Here is a 16,497-nt window from a genome sequence, read left to right on the forward strand (position 1 = left end):
ATTCCCGCCATTCAATCACACAGGTACTGTACATTTTTCATTTTGTCACATTCTCATTTGTATTTCTCCCCAACAAATGAAAAACAGATGACACTTTGATTTTGAGTTAGATTCCTCAGTGACTATCTTCTGTGGCACACTCCACAGTGGCAGACTGAAAATATGCTACCACGATCCAGTATCTCCCGCCTCAATATCACACCTACTCTACATTTGTCACTCAAAATAGCATCTTCACTGCAGTTTTTTTTCTGGTTGTCACACTTCGCTCACATCCGCATAAGACACCTGCGTCTCAAAATTACAGGAAATTAAAATTTGTTCCCAGTGTACGATACTGCTACCATTTGTGGATAAACACGGCGTTGGAACAATAAGTCAGAAGTGAAAGCAATGCACAAACCTTGATTAATTACTCTGAGGAGAAGGCAAGGCACAGGAGGTGGAGGAGAAAGAGGGAGACAAACCCAAAATGAAAAGTAAAATAATAAAAAATCATGATGAGGTGGCAAGGAGTGCCTGGCAGCTCTACAAACTTATTATACAAACATTACTAACAAACCCATTGACTATTGCAGAACTACTTATGTGTGAGTTTGAATGTGCTTGTATGAGTGTTTTGAGCTTGTGAGTGCATTTTAATGTGTGTGCTTTTGTGTGTTTGTGCTTGGCAATCCGTTTCATAGAACCATTTGTTATTTGTTAACGCATTGTTCTTGCCATGTTCTTAGCCTGGAAGAGCATTAAGTGCTGATGTGATGTGTGTGCGTGGGTGTGTTTGCCTGTGGTGTGTGGTGTTTAGGAGGGAGGGCTTCGAGAAGAGGGAGCACTCAGGAGCTTGGCCTTCTCTTCCTCCACAGTCATGGACGAATTCAGGAGGATGAGGGAAGAAGGGAGAAAGCCATCGATCAGGGCATCTATCCCGGGGCTGTTCGGCCCACCTTCCACAGCACATCAGAGGGTGGCAGAGGCAAGGGTGTGTCTGCCAGCTTTGGTGTTGAGGGTGTTCTGGTGGTCATACTGACCTGGTGACGAATCGTGTTCTGGTGGTCATACGGATCGGTATGGGAGAAGATAGTTTCAAAAGAGGCTACAATCCTCTTCCCCTTTCTGTCCATCCTTTACTCCCCCCTTCCCAAAAAATAAAATCAAAAATAACACTCAAGTACCTCCCCCACTGGGACACACAACGCCACCCTGACAACCAACGCTTAGCTGGCGGCATTCACATCCCGTCTCGACCACTGGGATCTGCACGTGCTTTGCTGCTGCCTTCGCTCCAAACAGACACACCATCGTGACCAGGGCCCGTGCTCCTTCACCTGGACGATAAGGGGGGTAACATGCCGGGCGTTTGAGTTTGTCCGTAGCGTTTAAGGCAGAGACGAGGACGAGGAGGAGGAGGATGCCCCCCCCCTCCCATTCGTCACAGAAAAGGAATCAAACCACTAACCCTTGTCATCAGAGTGCCTTTTCCACATCAGCAGCTCCAGATGTCTGGCCATCTGGAGGGCGTCTGGGGAAACGACGGCGAGCGACGCGAGGTGCCCGCGGCGGGGGCCACCCCCCTACGGGTGGAGCCCGCTGGTCGGCGCTCAACATGTTCCGTCACTCTCAACATGTCTGCCGGAGGAAAGGGGAAACATGACGCTTCCCCTCACCTGATCCCCTTTGCTGTTCATTGGACCAGGAGTGAATAGATGTGTCAGTTTGACCTTCTGTGAGGCAACCATAACACAACAACTGTTATTGTCTCATCAGTGTCCACAAGAACTTGTGATGGCATGCCGGTGAGTACTGTGCGTACAGTGAATGTCAATTGACTTGAATACTTCCCCGTGTCCAAAGAAGTAGTGCATACGTTATTGTTAACATAGGAACATAGTGTGTAATCTGTCCTTGAAAATGTAATTGCCATAATTGTTGATGTGGCAAAAAAAACTCAACAGAAAACAAGGCGTTCATCTTGTTTTATCTGCCACAATTTATTTGATATAGTGTTTGTTTTCTCAACGTCTATGGGATCCCCTATATAGGAAGTTGACGTTAAAATCTACTCTTAGTAATCTTTTGTGTCATATTTCACTTTTTGAAATGATTAAGTGCCTATTGTAATATACTCAAAAATGAGATGGGAGAGGAATGACAGACACCTTATATGAGATGGGGCCTGTGTGTGTGTGTGGATTTTATTTTTCAGTGACAACCACAAGTATCACAACGTATATTGTCTTTGTTGTTTATGCTACTGACATTCTCCCTCTCGCACAAATCACATCTTGGACTTAATTGTCCTCAGTGCTGTGGCGGTTCCCGATTCAACATGACAGCACATTTCCAACTTGACTCACATGCTCATTCTTTTGACATGATTTGTCTTGTGACAGAAAATTCTGATGTGTTTGTTTTGTAAATTGCATGTCTCTTTCTCTTAGGAGTCACAGAAGTGTCTTTTTGGCTGAGCGAGAGAATGCCTATGAAGTGGGGATCAGGTGGAGTATTATTTTCTTGCCGTATTGACACACACACACACACACTCTCCTTGACACTCATTCTTTTGTACAATGATATGTAAAGTTCTGTGAACTCTGTTTTTCTGACTGAAGCAGCACATCTTCCCCGTGGGTGAATTTAAACCATAAGAGAGAGAGGGAGAGAGAGAGAGAGAGAGAGAGAGAGAGAGAGAGAGAGAGAGAGAGAGAGAGAGAGAGAAAGAGAGAGAGAGAGAGAGCCTTGTGCAAATTTTGGGCTATGAAAGATAACTTTAATCTGTGTCTCTGTTTCATTCCCTTCCACCTAGAGAGATGTCAGTCTGAAATGTGTTCCTTCTGTTATATTCACCTCTGACACACTCTGAAGTACCAGTACCAGAGAGCTGCCTTGCTTGGTCTGTTAAAGAGAATATATGCACATAACTCCAGGGTGTATCTTGGTCGCCTCTACTCAATTTTGAATGTATTCACAACAAACAGGCACAAGACAATATTATTTTAAACTGCCTTTGAAGTTTTCAGCTAAATTCACCTAGACTCAGACAACAGTTGAACTTCCCACATCCCAAAGTAGGTCAGAATTCAATTTGATATGACAGGAAAATCTCACTTCTTTGTGCCTTTTCGTACACATAATAGACATTTCATAGTGTGTACCTTTATGGTAACTGTTTTGACACGGTACAGTATTTGTGTGTGTACTAGAACAAAACAAGGAGGTGGTAGGTTTTGAGTAGAGGAGGATGTGTAATCGCAAAGTTAAAAAAGGACTTTGTGGTCATCTTGGTCTGCAATGAAAGAGGGGGAGGGGGGATAATAATTTTGTTGTATCCATTTTTTTGTTTATGATATTACTCTGAGGAAGAAAATAAGCTGGGATAGCTAACTGCAAGTAAGCAAAAAGATCAAAATAAGCTTAGTCCCCTATGAGACAGCTCCTGAAATAAAATGAAAGTACTAATTGCCCAGATCTAAGAAAAATCCAATTTCACTGAAGAATGATGCAAATCTGGCCTAATACTCTCCACAATCTGTAACTTGTCTCCAAGTTTCTAAGTTAATGAGAACATGGCTGTATTTATCCCAAACAAGACATAAACTCTGTTGCTTTTCCTCAGACAACGACACAGCCACAACACGTAACAGCACAGCAGTGTGCTCTCTCTCTCTCTCTCTCTCTCTCTCTCTCTCTCTCTCTCTCTCTCCCTCTCATGCGCGCCTCTGTTATTCTATGGAAAAGGAAAGACAGTCTTTTATCATGCTTGTTGGGTGGACCTGAGTCGGAGGTCCTTGAGAGGCATAGCAAGGGCTTATCCCGGAGACAGAGTAATTGCATACAGAAGAGGACATCCTTTGATACTGCCACGGCCTGCTTATCTCAGGCCCAAGGTTTAGCGCACAGCTTCAAACACAGCCATAATGAAGCAACAACAACCTTGCTAACGATGCTGCCGAAAAAATAACATCTCCATGGTAACGGACTATGAAATGTAATGGGAGGGTAGGCTGTCTTGATTACATACATTTCATTTGTTCGTGTAGCCCAGTCATACAACAGACATCATTCAACTAATCTAGTAAACGGTCATCAAGTTGAAAGTCACCCGCTCACCTGTATCCAAGGCTTCTTGCTAAAATGTTTTTGAAAGTAACAATCCTCCAAGTCCCTCATGGAATGTTTTTAATATTTTAAAATATTTAAGTCGTTTATCACGTTCCCTTGTACTGATACAGGAGCAAACAGAGGAACAGGGCTAACCAGTTCACTACTGCTGGTTCAATGATTGCTGCAAAGTACATCTCATTTCACAGAGGGAAAAGGTATGCTATAATACAATATCTCATTTGAAATTTTGAACGCGGTTCGCTTTCCTAAGCCCACAACACTGGTTTTTGTCATCAATCAGTAAGACTTATTTTGTGCAACTTGCAATGTGACTTTCCTTTGCGAGAGAGTGTGACTTTCCCTGTCGTCCAACCCCAGCCTAACCTTGCACGACAGCTGTACTCGCGAGATTACCATTACGTGAACATTCATCTTGCTGAGCTCCAATTTACCGTTTGTGCCTGAACCGCAGTGATTCGGACCAACCAGCGTCTTATAAGGAGTTTTCTTGGCAGCTACGGTTAGATTGTGATGGACGTTCGTAGACAGATGGTTCATCCAATCACCTATCATCAAGTGCCTGCCCTTTTTTGCAAACAGTTCCCAAGGACGACTTCCCAGATGAATATGGGAAACAAACCATCTGGTGAATCAGGTTAACCCAAGTCCTAGTCTTCAAACAAGCTTCATATTTGTTGTTCAACTGTGTTTTTACCGCCCTAGTTGGTAAAGATTGTAGCCTACATGTGTATTCTACACGTATACACCATATGTTTAAGGAAGGGTAGGCATCTGTATACTAGACATTTTTCATAACTGATGTGTTTCATCTGCAATGGTTTTCCCTCATCTATTAGTGCTTTATAGTGTGTGTGTGTGTGTGTGTGTGTGAGTGTGTGTGTGCTCAGTCAGATGCTGTACCTTGAAGATCAGAGGCTGCTTGAAGTCGATTTTCATCTGGCAGGCCTACACACATACTGGATAAGGCATATGAATCTGATAATACCTATATTCGGCGTTTCAGAGCCATAGGGTGGCAGCGCCATTAAACGCACAACGGTCTTATCTTGACATTGTATAGGGAGTGAGATCAAATTAAAACATGGTATCTTGATGAGAGGAAAAATCCATTTCACTCCACAGGTATGCAAAACGTTATCTCCATCACCCACACCGAGAATTCTAATCAGAGAAATTAGATTGTGGTGAAACACATACACACAGAGGCACGCGCACGCACTTACGCCCATGTAAACACAGTGAAATGCACCTGATCTTAATTTGAATTTGTTTCACTCCTTCCCCTTCAGCCCCCAAATCTGGCATGTCACAGCCAATGGCTGATTAGTATTCATCTGTAGCATTATTGCTTATTCAAATCAGGTGAAATACTGTTATGAGCTCTCTCATAATTTTCCCCGGTCTCCAAAGAACAAAATTACACATTGCATATTCTTTGCCCTTGGGTTTGTGGAATAGAAGAAAAAAAAAAGAAAGAAAAAAAAAATAACATAAAAGATGCTTAATGTCGAATTTCACACAACAGTAAGCTGCTCTCCAAGCAGAATCATGAATCATGTATTACAAACGCCTGCCCAAACTTTCTCAAGCGTTCCAGCTCGGGTTTTTCAGCAACCAAGACATACAGCAGACAGGTAGAAACACGATCTGTTACGGTAACGTGCAAAATGTGGAAAATGTGGAGTTTGTTTCTGGAGAATGACAGGGTAGAGAGTAAACACAGTATCATGTCTGCTTTGTCTCCTTTCTCTTCTCTCATGTGTCTTTTGTTACTTGGCTCGTCAACGTGCTGGTGGCACACCTTGCACGCAGTCAAGCAGCTGGTAGAGATAGTGAGCACCACCTTTTAAGGTGAGGTGGTGTTCTCTCTGATGGTCATGTTTTGTGGTGGAAGCCCTATTTTTCAAAATGCATGCTCAAGGAGGGTTCACCTTCAATGACAGCACATATGGAACGAGGTAAAAGTTATTAGTCAATCCTTCCACATGACTATTTTTTTTTTTATGTATTTGAGCAATTACATCAGATTAAGCCCCGAAATCATGCCCGGAGCAATTATTGCATTTTGCCAATTTAACAATAGTTTTTTTGCCACTACATCTCTAAAGCCTCTTTGCGAGCACATACTTACTAAGGAGAAGAATGCAGCCTGACAATCCCTTCGCCCCACAGTTCAATTGCAAAATAACTAATGCACTGGGCGCAGTTCACCCAGTGTTAATAGCTCATGACAGATAACCTGCAGTCGGAAGAAGCAGAGAGACATGCCACAGACAACTCGCGCAAATATGCAGAACCATTAGAGTCGGCGAGAGGGGGACAGGGGGGTGGAGGAGGGGATGACGGGTGAGCAAGGTGACAGAAGGGGGGGGGGAGGGGAGGCATTACCATAACAATACAAGATGGGCGAGGTAAATATGAACGTGCACTCTCTCTCTCTCCATCTAAAGTGCATCCATTTTCTCAGGCACGCTGACAGACCTTTTGCTTTTTCGGGACTGCGAAAAAAAAAAGAAAAAGAAAAAAGCACTTAGATCATCATTAGAGCACAATTTACAAAACTCCCTCGCTTAATGGCTGCGCCGAGCACTGTCCGGGCTGTGCGCATGCAGCAGTTTCCTTCGGCTTGGGAGCCTGTGTGTGTGTGTGTGTGTGTGTGCGTGTTTGTGTGGGTGTGTGTATGTGCGCGTGCACGTGTGATGAAGTCTTACCGGAATGCATGATTAAGCGAACGTGTTGTTTTTTTTTCCTTCTTCTTCTCTTCCCTTCCCCTGTTACTCTGTCACTACAAAGTGAAGAGAAAGTAGGGCATCAAAGGGGAAGAGCGCGTTGGCATCACAGGAGGGAGAGAGTGTTCATTAAGAGGAAAGGTGTGGAGGCAGCCTTTGCTCAGTCTTAAAGATGGGAAGATGGAACGTTTCAAACCCATTACGGCTCACCGGAAGACACAGCGAGAGGCTGAAAGCTACAGGCCACCCAATTCACTCCGCATGTGAGTGAACTACAGAGAGTCATAAAAACCTAAGGGCGCTCTGCCCAAGTTGTGTTCCCGCTAAAGTCTTTCTCTCTCCCTCACTCTCTCCCTCACTCTCTCCATCCCTACATCTCTCGAATAAGTAGTTGAGGAGTCTGTTGTGCTGCAAAAACGTCTATCCATTTCGAATTTGAATTAAAAGAACTCTGACAGCACTTTAGCTCAAACGTAAGAAGCAAGTTTTCTCAGGTCTTCCCCTTTAGAACACTGACTGTCACATCTAACATTATCAAAATCGCCGAGCCGTGGGAATTAGCGTACCGAACATGTTAAGGGTGATGTGAGACCCTTCAGTAATACTATGACCAGCACAGATGCACGAGCACAGGTGTGTGTGTGTGCGTGCTCATGTTCAAGTGTGCGTGCATGGTCAAGTGTGTGCACACACATGTACATAAGTGTGTGCCGGATAGCAAACAGCCAGATGAAAGGGTTATCGAGGGGATCTGCAGACCATATCACGTCTTCTCTCCACCACTTTGTAGTGGAGAGAGTCTTTGTAGCCCTGGAGACATGGTGCTCAAGTGTTCTCAGTCAGGGCCTTAGAAGAAGGGATGAATACGGAGAGTGCGGAAAGAGAGAGGGATAGAGGGATGGAGTCAGAGGACGGCCCTGAAGTGGAAAGGGGATTGAGATGAGCTTGGAGGTGAAAGTACTGATATGGGGAGAGAGGGCTGACTGAAGTCTGATATCAAGATGATGATCCTTAATAGGCAACATCTGAAAATAGTTCTGTAAAAGCACTGTGTCTTGGTTGGACAATGATTGGACAAGCACGTGTCGGCTGGAAATCCTTATTTGCTCAAACAGACACGCTAACGGAGCCTTTTTAATGTGCCTGTTACAATGTTGTGAACCTTTCAAAACGTGAATGTTGTTGTAGTTGACAGTGAAGGTAGTCATTTCTAACAAAGTGATATATGATCCACATTGTTGTCAACCCATTCCGTGTATACCAAAATGGAGTCAGTGCCTTTCAAAAGTGGTAGTAAGCAGATAAAAACAGATCTTCGGGCCAGGTACACACACACAAACACACACAAACATACACGCACACACTCACATACACATAATGCATATTTTCTATTTGCGCATTCAAACATGTTATGATACGTTCCATAATGACAGGACAGCACTTAGCCTCCTTAGAGTGAAGCTTCACTACATTGCACAGGGGTTTTCCACAGCATGCTCTCCATAGGCTGGCCTTCAGGATGGCTGTACACATGCCCAGTATGCTTCAACATGTGAGAATGATCCAGTCAAAATGGTGAGTGAAAAGCCATGCCCCTAAGGTGAGGAGATGTGTGTAGGCCCTAACATGGCGTTGCAGGGGGCAAGGCATACATTTACCACACTGCCTTGGAGAGCAGATGGGCTGCGTACACCAGATTAGGTCTGGTGTGTGTGCAGAGTGATTGAAGCCCTGGGAGATGTAGGGAGAGAGAGATAGAGAGAGAACAGGAGAGCGACAGAGAGAGAGAGAGAGAGGTATCTCTCTTTCTCTCCTGTCTATACGGTCTCTCTCCTACCATCCATCCCTCCCTCCTTTACTCGTGCCTGCAACCATGTATCAGACCAAACAAACCCTCCTTGAAAGTGTTCTGTTTTCATTCTCTCCATGGAGGATACTGGGTAACTGGCCTTGGTGCATGGGGCCTAGCCATCTTCCTTGGCCCGTGAGCTTGTCCCAGGGGACAGGGACATATGGTTAGGCCTTCCAGAAACAAGAGCACACACACACACACACACGGAGGAACATCCAGTGACTGAGAGGTGTCCAGCCTCAAAACACCACATCCAATACCGCCAACCCACAGCAGTGGAGCAGTTGAACGACAGACCGGGGGAAGAGTACACACACACCAAAAAAAACTGAAAACATGCAACGTGGGACATGGCTGTGAAAATGCTTGGATATGTCTCTGTCGCCGGGGTGCCGTGTTGTCTGTGCTGCCAGCCAGTTGGCATGAACTTATCTGGGCACTTGGAGTACCTCATGGGCGAACGACAAAGGCCTGGCGTCAACAACGGGCGGAGGTCTGTGCTGTGGCGTGTCCAGCCACTAACTATCACAGGAGGAACATCATCCGGAGAGCGAGAGTCAGAGCGAGAGAGAGAGAGAGAGAGAGAGAGAGAGAGAGAGAGACGGGGACAGTGGGAGAGCAGATGGAATCCTCTGACATTTTATGCCTCGGTTCTGCCAGTCGTTTTATCTTTACTTAGTGCTAGTTTGTCCTCCAGTTTGCTCAATAGCTCAGTGTATACATTTGCTTAGTTTTGTACAATAAGTTATTAAATCAAACCTCAGAGTTTTGTTGCTGTATGCTCTCTGCTATTGTCACAGGTATTGGCTGTATACCAAAGGCATCTTCAACATACAGAAAGTGAAAAGAAATAAAACGCCAGAAACAAAAGTACGTTCCCTTCTCGTCACCTCGTTAGAATTTCGTCCGAGCAAATTAATTCATCATGAAATAATTCTAAAGCTGCCAAAATAACAGTGTTCAAATCTGGCAGGCCAGAAGCACTCAAGTGGTCCACTCTCCCGGAATGGCTGCCAAGGGAGGTGACTACCCAGAATGCCCAGCTGTTATCAGTGCAGTCCACACCAGTTGGGCTCAATGCTTTGGAGAATTTGTTTAATACGATTTTTTTTTTCTTCTTGAAAAACCACCACCATTTCCTGCTCCTTCCCCATGCCAAATTTGCTGCATCAGTAGGATGAAGGAACTAGGAGAGCAGGGGCTTTGAAGAGCTATTACTATGAAAAGGATGTAAATCCCTCACCCTAATGAGCTGTCTACTTCAACCAGCTGGGGACGCACGTAAAGTGTTGTCACTTTTATTTCATAGGCGGTTCGGAGACGAGCTAAGGAATCAGTATGTGTGTGTGTGTGTGAGTGTTTTTTGCAGGTGAAGGAGGTTGTGTTTGTGTGTTGTGGTTGTCGTCTCACTCAATCTGACTCACAGACTTCTTATCTTATAAATATATATATAAACATGATAAACCGTTGACATGCCGAGAAAACTCTCCTCAACTTTTGAGAAATAAGAAAAAGGCTTTAGGTCTTGTTAAATCAGATTACAACTAGAGAGGGTTCTATTTCTCGGGAAATTGTGAGAAGTCCATGTGTCTGTTGCAGATGGGTCCATTTTTTTTAACTTACATTTTAATATATATATATTTCTGTATATTTCCAATAATTATGCCTACTTATTATTTCTGAAGATTGCGTAATTGAAGAAAAGCGCTCAAAGTGCCATCTTGCCGGGAAGCCTCGCGAGCTGCCAAAGGTATACACACCCCAAAAAAGAAAGTTAAAACCCGGTGTTAAAAAAAGGAACCCTGCTTACTTTGAACTACTTCCTTCCCTCATTCATTCATTCATTTTCCGTTCCACGACTGGCGACTTGTCATCTGCATAGCTTTAAGCCACTGACCTCAGACCGGGCCCTTAGCAGATTTGGGGCAGCTCTGAAATTGAGTTGACCTGTCCACAAGCACAAGTGGTTTCAGAAACCACAAGTTTTGGAATGGAAGAAACTGCTTAAACTCCCACCGTCGGCGTATACTAATTGCAGCATGTCCATCAGTAGGCATCACTGCATACCGTTTCTAATGGTGCCTCTCTGTTCCATCCCAAACGAGCCACAGTTAAAGTACAATTAGCAATGGAAGTGCAGCCAACAATAATAGTACACATGACTGATTGAAATAGGATTTCAATTTGCTTGTATCAAGCTTAAATGAGTTTTAGGCAAGGGAGAAACCGTACTGGACCAATTCATCGACAAATGCATTTTCCTCCAAACATGAGAGGATCGCCCTGCGTGACTGCATTGCTCATGTTAAGTAGGGCCTCAATCCAGCTCAATGTCTGATCTGATAACCTTTCAACCTGATCAACTGAGATCTTGACCTTATCCCACCAGTGCACAAGATAGGTACTTTAGTCTTGCACATTCAAAACAAATTCATTTAAACTGTTAACCTGGCTACCATCGCGTGGGACCATATTTCCAATAGTTTGAATGCTTCTCGACTCTCCTCATGAGATGGCTCCACTGCACCGCATCTGAAAAGCTTAACACCTGTCACATATCTCAACTCCAGTCAAGAAACAACGTACGAAGGAAGCTTGGCGAGTTGTTCATTAGGAGCTCATTATCATGTAGTACCCAGACCACGCTACTCATTCTCCCCTGCCTCCCTATCTGACTGCAGCTGTCACCTGTAGCGTTAACCAGCATGCTACTCCAACTCAGGTTATTACCCCGACCGATGCCGACACTGAGTGACACGGTGTTGCCACAGCGATAATAAGAGGAAGGGTAGAGGTAACGCGGTCCTCTGACGACCCGGGCAACCCCGGCCGGCGCTGGTTGCTATGTCTGGAGGCTGATCAACGGGCCTCAACCATTCCTGATTTGTGGCCTGTTTTTCACTGTCCTGGACAAACCCCTAAGAGGCCTGGGTGTTAACTCTGGCCAGCCTGTTAGATATTTTTTTATCTCATGTTCATTAGGAGATTGTCTGTCTGAGGGGTAACTTTGGCAGTTCACTGCTCAATTTTACTTAGCCGTCTGTTTACCTTTTGGAAGGTGAGGTTTTGCTTTATTATCAGCTGATGTTTCAACTGCTCTGGTTTGCTTTTATTTTATGTCGGTGCACAAATGTATATTTTGGGTTTGACCATAATTAGTTTCCGCTGTCTTATCTTGACTGGAATGAAGCTGTCATTGAAGTTCAAGTTTGGTAACTTTGCACCTTAATGGAGCTTGAGACTTGGCATTTGAAAGTTGTGAACTCCAAAAAGTTCAAGGAATCTCATTGTGTGGTTGTGCGAGCAACACACTGCTTGTGTAGACGGTCAAATATGGTGGGAGAGGAATGATAATGAAGCACTCCCTAGAAACAAACAAGAAAGAAACTGCACGGTTGTCTGTGAACGAAACAAATTTGTGTGTTTCACTTTATTCCATAGCTGTAAAAAAGTTGGTTTAATAAAGAAGAAAATAAAGCTGTCCAGCAATCCCAGCATAACCAGCATCGATTTAAATTGGGATTTAAAACTGGCAAAAAAACTGCTAAACCATAAATCTTGTGCTTGCTGAGGTATGTGTTTCCAGAACTTTCTCAAATGTTTCCAGGGATTTCTTCTCAGAGGGTAAAAACGAATGCACACAAAAAAATGCAAATTTTGCAAACATCTACATCTTATTCATCTACTTTAGCTCCACCTAAGAGATTTGACTATAATAAGCAAAACACTGCCTTTGCAAAATAACATCTTGCATGTTATTATTTAACCGGTCACACAGGGCTTAGCAATACTGAATCTCACTGCAGAGACTTGGCTAACTCGATGAAATAGGAGGGAAGCTCGCAGTAATATGTGGAACAATGGCCCTCATTGATTACAATAATGGTGTTTCCCAGTGCCATGTGAGGAAGGGTAACCACGTTTTAAAGCACGTGCTTTAAATGCATGAAATCTTAAGGTACTGAGGTTGGGGCCAGCCTTAACTGCCTCTCAATCTATGTTTTGATTGTAACTGTAATCCGTGGGAGCTCATATCTAAGATGCTTGTGACTGTGGTAGGAGGTATCGTGGGTTTGAAGAGTCACCCCAGAGTTGCACAGGTGTGTGAGAAACACAGGGTACACAGATGGTACATTTTTCGTTTATTCACTTTGGGTGCTATTCTTCAAATGACAGTAAATTGCAGAGTGAGCCAGTGGTTGATAACAGGTATTTGATCTCAGAAATCACAGAGCAATCTTGAACCGCTTGAAAAGGGAGAGGGACGTAGCCTAACACTAACTTGACAGATTAAAGTTGACGGTTGTTGCTTTCTTGGTCCGAGTTTACAATAACTAATGTATGTTTACAAGTTTATTTTCTACCTTGGAGGTGTATACAATAAAATGAGTGGCTATACGGTCTGGATCTTGAAATCATGGTAATTGCTTTTTCCATGAATTAATAAGACTGCATGGTACTATTTCCATTCATGCGCGGTTCATGCAAAGTGGGATAGATTCATTGATAACAAGTTACTAAGTGTCCTGAAGTTCTGAAAGGAGATAACATCCGCTTTTTAAATAACTTTCGAGGTCAGGAATGGCACCAGTTGGTATTCATAATATTGATGTGTACAGTGCAGAGTAATCATTAATCTACAGGTTTATATAATGAATGCATCATTTATAATTCAACTGCATTATTGTCACTTACAATGTCACCTGGGGTCATAGCCATGAGAATGTATATACGATATTTCCAGCTCTTTTATCTGTGTGGATAAGGTTTTATAACCACGTCTGACTTAAAATGTATATACGTTTGTGTGGATGGTGAATGACCATGTTTATGTTTGAGTAAGACGGTTATGCATGCGTGTGTGTGTGTGTGTAAGATAGAACCACTCAGATGTTCTCCCGCGGGTCCCGCAGATATCATCAGTCATTATCCTCGTCATCCATCAAACCCTGCAGGTGCACGTGAGCGTGCACGCCGCGCAGGCTCCGCCCCCCTCCCTCTGTTTCTGCCGTTCTTTTTCCTTCGCTCGCCCATGGGTCCTGTCCAAATGCATCTCACGGGGGTCTGGAGGTGATGCAAATTTGTAACATTCTGCTGGAGCATGGATATTTTCTGCATCGAGAGTGAAAAGGCTGGATGAAGGAGAAGGGAGGGAGAGAGAGAGAGAGAGAGAGCAAAAGAGAGCAAAAGAGAGCAAAAGAGAGCAAAAGAGAGCAAAAGAGAGCAAAAGAGAGCAAAAGAGAGAGGAGAAATAAAAAGGATTTTTCAATCTTCTCACATTGTCTATCCCAGTGTTTGGATGATTGCCTCTGGCTTTTGAGTACACAGACTCTGCACATTGAGCTGTAGGAATAAGACCTGACCTGGCCATAATTATGATACAGTCAACAACCTGTCCATTAAGCTAGAGATGCTTCCAGAAGTCTGGAATGAGGTTGAGTCATAGTTCTTCAGTAATGATCATGCTGTATGTACCAAGGCGGACCTCCATTCGAAAGGTTTGCCTTTTATGTATCACCAACAATTCCTTCAAATCGACCCGCAACAATCGCAGCTTGTAGCTGTGCGGTTGTCAGCCTCTGTTAGGTCTGTGGCTGGCCGCTGGATGCTCTCTCCATCCCTCCAACCCATCATCCCCCCCCCCTACTCCTCCTCCCCCTGCACCACTAGCTCTTTTCCAAAGCGCCGTCCCCCAGACAGCCTTGGCGGTCGCCCAGTCTGAATGCTGCTCGGTGGCTGATTGAAACGCTTTAATTGCGGTGCGGGCGAGCGAAGCCAAGTACATGGTGCCTCCTGCGCCGGGTCTCCTCTCCTCCTCTCTCCTCCGCTCTCCTCCTCTCCTCTCCTCCTCTCTCCTCCGCTCTCCTCCTCTCCTCTCCTCCACTCTCCTCTGCTCTCCTCCTCTCTCCTCTTCACTCCTCCTCTCTCCTCCACTCTCCTCCTTTCCTCTCCTCCTCTATCCTCTGCTCTCCTCCTCTCCTCTCCTCCTCTCTCCTCTGCTCTCCTCCTCTCCTCTCCTCCTCTCTCCACTCCTCCACTCTCCTTTGCTCCTTTCAGCTCCAGTTCTTGGGTGCCTGAGCTATAATGGAGATGCTACAGGAACTGTTTCCATTCTCCCCCCCCCCTCTCTCAGTCTGGCAGAGGCTACTGTAAGCAAACTCACAAACACAGGCTGGCAAAGCACAATAGTGTGGGCAACATACTATTGCAAGGAGGACTTCACTGGTGGATAGCATTCTTTGCTTTATTTTGGAAATGTTGCCTTGAAGGATGAATGCACACCTACGTACTGCTGGTTCTTTTGTTGTTGTCTGTTTGTGCTGTGTGTTGTCATTCTAGAGATGGATGTTTGAATGGTGTTCTGCACCGAGATTCCAATTCAACAACGAGGAATAAATACCCCCCTTTTCTAAATGTTTAATGAAACAGCAGCCGGGCACATAGAAGACAAGTCGAACCGAGACACACGTGGACACACACACACACACGCACGCACACACACACACACACACACACACACATACACACACACACAAACAGACACACTGTAAGTGTTGTGACTGAAGACATTAACATCCTCTCTCACTGACCCAGACGGTGACCGATAGAATAATTCCTCTAAACAAATTATGTCTGAAAGCCAAGGTACAGATGGAGTGTTGAAATGTAGCAAATTACGATTCATATGTAGAATGCACCTCCATTAATGTTCAGGGTAATGTTAGCATAAGAGAGAGGTGAGTCAGGAGAGAGAGAGAGAAGGGTAGGGAGGAAACATATGAAAAAAGAGAGGAGGGAAGGAGAGATATACAAAGGGTGAGAGGTATGGTAAAAGAGGCAGATGATCTGCACGAACCAGAAAGACTCCCTCTTTCACGGAGAGATGAAATGGCCATGGCCATCAGCGCTCCATATCCTGAGCTCCACACTCTTACCACAGCGTCAAAGCTTGCCGTCCCAACCGTATTCTGTTTGTGTCGGTCTGCCCTTGGACCCTGCCCAGGTGAAATTACGCGGAAAGCCACCTTCCCCCACTCTCCCGAAACCCACCAATTTCTAGCCTCTTATGTCGCAGATGCAAGCAATACTTTTGGCGTGCAAGGCCTGCAATCTGTACTGAGGCAGCAGTGCCAGGCAGAGAGAGAGGGGGGGGGGATGAGCGGGGGAGGGGGGTCGAGGGAGGGAGGTGGTGAGTGGGAGAGGCGAGTGGAGAGAGAACAGGAGAGAAAGGATTGGGAGGAATTGAAAGTTGTCAAATGTGAAAAGGGGGAGAATGTGTCTGCAAGAAGGTGTGTAGGGTGTATGTAAGAGGGTGGCATCCAGGGTAAACATGGGGTACCGTTTGATACACACACGCACTGACACAGTACTCCCACTTCACACTAACAACCGGCTCCAGAGATGGTTGTGAGGGCTATGCAATGGTGGGTTACACCCAGATACATCATTGTTCAGAGGACACTTGGAAGCAGAAAAAAACAAGAAGCAGACTACCAGTTAAGTGAGGCTTAGGGACTTTGTCTTTCCAAAACACAAAACACAAACAAAGTGAAGACTAAAACATGAAAAAAAAACACCTTAACATCCAGCACAGTGTCTCTCTCTCCCTCTCTCCCTCTCTCTCTCTCTCCCTCCATTTCTGCCTCTCTCTCTATCCCTTCTTCCCTTTCTGTCTCTCTGTCTCCCCACTCCCACTCAATAAGTCTGTGTGCCATGGACCTCATGTGGAGAGAGCTGTCAATACTATCAGCATCCACAGATCCAGCCTGAAGCCCACTTAGTAGACAGACCCTGCAG

The sequence above is a fragment of the Hypomesus nipponensis genome, chromosome 25 (genome assembly GCF_054491055.1).
Source record: "Hypomesus nipponensis isolate SF chromosome 25, ASM5449105v1, whole genome shotgun sequence".
Lineage (NCBI taxonomy): Eukaryota > Metazoa > Chordata > Actinopteri > Osmeriformes > Osmeridae > Hypomesus > Hypomesus nipponensis.